Source organism: Rhincodon typus, unplaced genomic scaffold (genome assembly GCF_021869965.1).
Source record: "Rhincodon typus isolate 14 unplaced genomic scaffold, sRhiTyp1.1 hic_rhity00000138, whole genome shotgun sequence".
NCBI lineage: Eukaryota > Metazoa > Chordata > Chondrichthyes > Orectolobiformes > Rhincodontidae > Rhincodon > Rhincodon typus.
This window is the reverse complement of record NW_025965776.1, coordinates 8324-14709: the sequence shown is the minus strand read 5'-3', so window position 1 is coordinate 14709 and position 6386 is coordinate 8324. Positions and strand designations below refer to the sequence as shown.

Here is a 6386-nt window from a genome sequence, read left to right as displayed (position 1 = left end):
TCTAGTCTAATAGACTGTATCTCAGTATTCTCCTCGACTACATTGTCCCACTGCACACTCCCCTCTCTCAATTTAAAGCCATTCAGGTAGTACAAAGAACAAAGAAACTTACAGCACAGGAATAGGCCCTTCGGCCCTTCAAGCCTGCGCCAATTCAGATCCTCTATCTAAACCTGTTGCCTATTTTCCAAGGATCTGTATCCCTCTGCTCCCTGCCCATTCATGTATCTGTCGAGATATATCTTAAATGACGCTATCGTGCCCGCCTCTACCACCTCCGCTGACAACGCGTTTCAGGCACCCACCACCTTCTGTGTAAAGAACTTTCCATGCATATCTCCCTTAAACTTTTCCCCTCTCACCTTGAAATCGTGACCCGTAGTAATTGAGTCCCCAACTCTGGGGAAAAAGCTTCTTGCTATCCACCCTGTCTATACCTCTCATGATTTTGTAGACCTCAATCAGGTCCCCCCTCAGCCTCCATCTTTCTAATGTAAATAATCCTAATCTACTCAACCTCCCTTCATAGCTAGCGCCCTCCATACCAGGCAACATCCTGGTGAACCTCCTCTGCACCCTCTCCAAAGCATCCACATCCTTTTGGGAATCTGGTGACCAGAACTGTACGCAGTATTCCAAATGTGGTTGAACCAAAGTCCTATACAACTGTAACATGACCTGCCAACTCTTGTACTCAATACCCCGTCCGATGAATGAAAGCATGCCGTATGCCTTCTTGACCACTCTATCCACCTGCGTTGCCCCCTTCAGGGTACAATGGACCTGAACACCCAGATCTCTCTGTGCATCAATTTTCCCCAGGGCTTTTCCATTTACTGTATAGTTCGCTCTTGAATTGGATCTTCCAAAATGCATCACCTCGCATTTGCCTGGATTGAACTCCATCTGCCATTTCTCCACCCAACTCTCCAATCTATCTATATTCTGCTGCATTCTCCGACAGTCCCCTTCACTATCTGCTACTCCACCAATCTTAGTGTCATCTGAAAACTTGCTAATCAGACCATCCATACCTTCCTCCAGATCATTTATGTATATCACAAACAACAGTGGTCCCAACACAGAGCCCTGTGGAACACCACTGGTCACTGTTCTCCATTTTGAGAAACTCCCTTCCACGACAACTCTGTCTCCTGCTGCCCAGCCAGTTCTCTATCCATCTAGCTCATACACCCTGGACCCCATGCGACTTCACTTTCTCCATCAGCCTACCATGGGGAACCTTATCAAATGCCTTACTGAAGTCCATGTATATGACATCTACAGCCCTTCCCTCATTTATCAACTTTGTCACTTCCTCAAAGAATTCTATCAAGTTGGTAAGACATGACCTTCCCTGCACAAAACCATGCTGCCTATCACTAATAAGCCCATTTTCTTCCAAATGTAAATAGATCCTATCCCTCAGTATCTTCTCCAGCAGCTTCCCCACCACTGACAACAGGCTCACCGGTCTATAATTACCTGGATTATCCTCGCTACCCTTCTTAAACAAGGGGACAACATTAGCAATTCTCCAGTCCTCCGGGACCTCAGCCATGCTCAAGGATGCTGCAAAGATATCTGTTAAGGCCCCAGCTATTTCCTCTCTCACTTCCCTCAGTAACCTGGGGTAGATCCCATCCGGACTTGGGGACTTGTCCACCCTAATGCCTTTTAGAATACCCAACACTTCCCCCCCCTCCTTATGCCGACTTGACCTAGAGTAATCAAACATCTATCCCTAACCTCAACATCCGTCATGTCCCTCTCCTCAGTGAATACCGACACAAAGTACTCATTAAGAATCTCACTCATTTTCTCTGACTCTCTTGCATAACTTCCCTCCTTTGTCCTTGAGTGGGCCAACCCTTTCTCCAGTTACCCTCTTGCTCCTTATGTACAAATAAAAGGCTTTGGGATTTTCCTTAACCCTGTCTGCTAAAGATATTTCCTGACCCCTCTTAGCCCTCTTAATTCCTCATTTCAGATTGGTCCTACTTTCCCGATATTCTTCCAAAGCTTCGTCTGTTTTCAGTCGCCTAGACCTTTATGTATGCTTCCTTTTTCCTCTTTGCTAGTCTCATAATTTCACCTGTCATCCATGGTTCCTTAATCTTGCCCTTTCTATCCCTCATTTTCACAGTGACATGTCTGTCCTGCACTCTAATCAACCGCTCTTTAAAAGTCTCCCACATATCAAATGTGGATTTACCCTCAAACAGCTGCTCCCAATCCACATTCCCCAGCTCCTGTTAAATTTTGCTATAGTTGGCCTTCCCCCAATTCAGCACTCTTCCTTTAGGACCACTCTCGTCTTTGTCCATCAGTATTCTTAAACTTATGGAATTGTGATCAGTATTCCCAAAGTAATCCCCTACTGAAACTTCAACCACCTGGCCGGGCTCATTCCCCAACACCAGGTCCAGTATGGCCCCTTCCCGAGTTGGACTATTTACATACTGCTCTAGAAAACCCGCCTGGATGCTCCTTACAAATTCTGCTCCATCTAAACCCCTAACACCAAGTGAATCCCAGTCAATGTTGGGAAAATTAAAATCTCCCATCACCATCACCCTGTTGCTCCTACATCTTTCCATAATCTGTCTACATATTTGTATCTCTATCTCACGCTCGCTGTTGGGAGGCCTGTAGTACAGCCCCAACATTGTTACTGCACCTTTCCTATTTCTGAGCTCTGCCCATATTGCCTCACTGCTCAAGTCCTCCATCGTGCCCTCCTTCAGCACAACTGTGATATCCTCTTTGACCAGTAATACAACTCCTCCACCCCTTTTACCTCCCTCTCTATCCTGCCTGAAGCATCTATATTCTGGGATGTTTAGTTGCCAATCTTGCCCTTCTCTCAACCAAGTCTCAGTAATAGCAATAACATCATACTCCCAGGTACTAATCCAAGCCCTAATTTCATCTGCCTTACCTACTAACTTGTCACATTGGAACAAATGCACCTCAGACCACCTATCCCTTTGCATTCATCATCTGCTCTCTGCCTCCTCTTCCCCTTAGTCACACTGACTTCATTATCTCGTTCCTTACAGGCTTTAGTTACTCTCTCCTTACTGTCCACTCACCTCCTCATTTGGTTCCCATCCCCCTGCCACATTAGTTTAAACCCTCCCCAACAGTGTTAGCAAAAGCACCCCCTAGGACATTGGTTCCAGTCCTGCCCAGGTGTAGACCGTCTGATTTGTAATAGTCCCACCTCCCCCAGAACTGGTCCCACTGTCCCAAAAATCTGAACCCCTCCCTCCTGCACCATCTCTCAAGCCACTCATTTATCCTGCCTATTCTTTCATTTCTACTCTGACTAGCACGTAGCACTGGTAACAATCCTGAGATTACTACCTCTGAGGTCCTACTTTTTAACTTGACTCCTAACTCCCTAAGTTCTGCTTGTAGGACCTCATCCCGTTTCTTACCTATATCATTGGTGCCTATATGCACCATGACAGCTGGCTGTTCACCCTCCCCCTTCAGAGTGTCCTGCAGTCGATCTGAGACATCCCTGACCTGTGCACCTGGGAGGCAACATACCATTCGGGAGTCTCGTTTTCGACCACAGAACCGCCTGTCTACTCCCCTTACAATTGAATCCACTATGACTATAGCCCTTCCACTCTTTTTCCCGCCCTTCCGTACAGCAGAGCCAGCCACAGTGCCATGAACCTGGCTACTGCTGCCTTCCCCTGGTGAGCCATCTCCCCCAACAGTATCCAAAACGGTATACCTGTTTTGGAGGGAGATGACCACAGGGGACACCTGCACTGCCTTCCTGCTTTTTTTCTGCCTTTTGGTCACCCATTCCCTCTCTCCCTCAGCAATCCTAATCTGCGGTGTGACCAATTTGCTGAACATGCTATCCATGACTTCCTCAGCGTCGCGGATGCTCCAAAGTGAGTCCATCCGCAGCTCCAGAGCCGTCATGCGGTCTAACGAGAGCTGCAGCTGGACACACTTCCTGCACGTGTAGGAGTCAGGGACATCAACCGCGTCCCTGAGCTCCCACATTGAGCAAGAGGAGCATAACACAGGTCTGGGATCTCCTGCCATTTTTACTCTTAAGCTTAGCTTCGTCCTACTATAATATCAAACAATAGATAAATGAAATGAAAAAAAATTTGTACCAAATCTCTCTACTTACCAGCACATGATTAAAAAAACAAAAAGAAAAACACTTACCTTATCAACACACCAGAGTCTTTTTTTTTGGTCAGAGGAGGAGGGTGGCTGGGACACACTACACGTGTAGTGTCTCAGGTTTAGCCACTGCCCAAATATATCAGTTCATCACCTTCCCAGAGCACAATTGGACCGCTCCCACTCAGCTCCACTGCTGAAATAAAGAACTTACCTCCGAGCAGGCCCCTGGTCCTCGCTCTCACCGCTCCTGCTGCTGCTGCAAAAAATGGAGTAATCTGCCAAATTGTTTATGCTTCCGAAGTGAATAACCTCACATTTATCCACATTATACTGCATCTGCTATTGATTTGCCCAATCACCCAACCTGTCGCGACCATGCTGAAGGATCTCTGCATCCTCATCACACTTCACCCTCCCACCCAACTTGGTATCATCTTGTTCCACCTGGCTCGGAAGAACTTCATCCTCTTCTTCAGACAGTAAAGGTGTCGAGGCTGTGACATCCACCATGTTCATCTCAGGCTCTGAGGGTTTCTTCAATGCTAGATGGAGTGGTAGAACCCATGGGTCCAAACAGTCTTTCCAGCTGCGCTGAGGGGCTGGGTATATTTTGCCCCTGTCCTGTTTGTGAGTTTGTAGCTTTCATGTGGTCCATGTGCTTGTTCAGGACCACCTCACCTCCCTGAACATTGTGTGTCACAGGACCTGAACTTGTGTCGGCCAGGCCTCTTACCCATGCAGGGCCATTCCTGTGGTTCCTACTCCAAACTTTGCCCCCTGAAGTAAACTGTCTCTCTCGCTTTGAGGAATTTTGTGTCCAGCATTAGCATTCCTGACACCGTTTCACCCTCCCCCCCACCCCGCCACCCAGGTCCAGGAAGATCAGGTTTAACATGGTGCAAAGTCTTCTCCCCATCAGTAACTCTGCTGCAGTTATCCCTGTAGTCGCATGAGGAGTGGTCCGATTATCAAATAGGAACTGGGACAGTTTGGTACCTAGTGAAGCTGTAGGCTTCCTCCCTAAGCCTGCCTTCAAAGTTTGGACTGCCCTTTCTGCCAGACCATTGGATGATGAATGATGGGGAGCTGTCCTTGTATGCCAAATACCATTTAACTTTATGAAATATTTGAATTCTCTGCTGGTAAATGATGGCCCATTGTCAGTGACCAACATGCCTGGGAACCCAAGTATTGCAAAAGATACGCACAGACTTTCTATCGTCATCCAATGTTTGATGAATGGGTGGCACAGCCTTGACCTTTTGGAGTAGCCTTAGCAGAGGTTTGCGGTCTGTTACCATTACAAATTTACATCTGTAAAAGCAGTTGTGGAGCTTTCTCACACCAAAGATGACCGTCAAACCTTTCTTCTCTATCTTGGCATATTTGTGCGCTTTGGCGTCAACCAAAGTCTGGGAAGCATACACTACTGGGCATTCCTCTCCATTGGGTCATCTGTGAAAAAACCCTACCCCACTACCATATGGGGAGGCGTCGCATGTCAGCACCGTATCTCACTTGGGATCATAGTGTGCCAACACCTTAGACAATGATAGCTGCTTCTCCACTTCCCTAAAGGCTATATCTTGGCTACGAGAACATTTTCAAGGCTGACCGTTTTTCAATAGCAAATGTAAGGGTGCCAGGATGGAGACCAGCTGATGTATGAACTTTCCGTAATAATTCACCAATCCATGGAAAGACCTAAGCTCCAGTACAGACCTGGGAGCTGGGACACCTTTGACCACCTTTACATTGTCTTCCAACAGGTGTAACTGGTCTTGTTGACTCTATAGCCCAAGTAGGTCACTTGGAGTGCCTGAAACATGTTTTTCCCTTCGAAGGTGTACACCCGCCTTGGAGAAACATTTAAGCACAATGTTCAGATTCTTCAGTTAACCATTCAGATTTTTTTTATTTATTCACAGGATGAGGGCGCCGCTGACCAGGCAGCATTTAGTGCCCATCCCTAATTGCCCAGAGGGCAGTTAAGAGTCATTCACATTGCTGTGGGTCTGGAGTCACATGTAGGCCAGACCAGGTAACAATGGCAATTTCCTTCCCTAAAGGATGTTAGTGAACCAGATGAGTTTTTCCGACAGTTGGTTCACGGTCATCATTAGATTCTTAATTCCAGATATTTTGTTGAATTCAAATTCCACCATCTGCCATGGTGGCATGGGATTGAGGGTGATTTAGCGGTTTGGATCAGAAATTGGCTA

The 6386-nt window shown here is 46.9% G+C and overlaps 1 protein-coding gene across 1 annotated transcript in view; it reads left to right on the top strand.

The window, feature by feature from the left end:
• LOC109937405 (5-oxoprolinase-like) overlaps nucleotides 1-6386 on the top strand; it is a gene marked incomplete at its 3' end in the record, with an annotated part of 73525 nt that overhangs the window by 63271 nt on the left and 3868 nt on the right. The gene's annotated exons all lie outside the window — the stretch shown is intronic.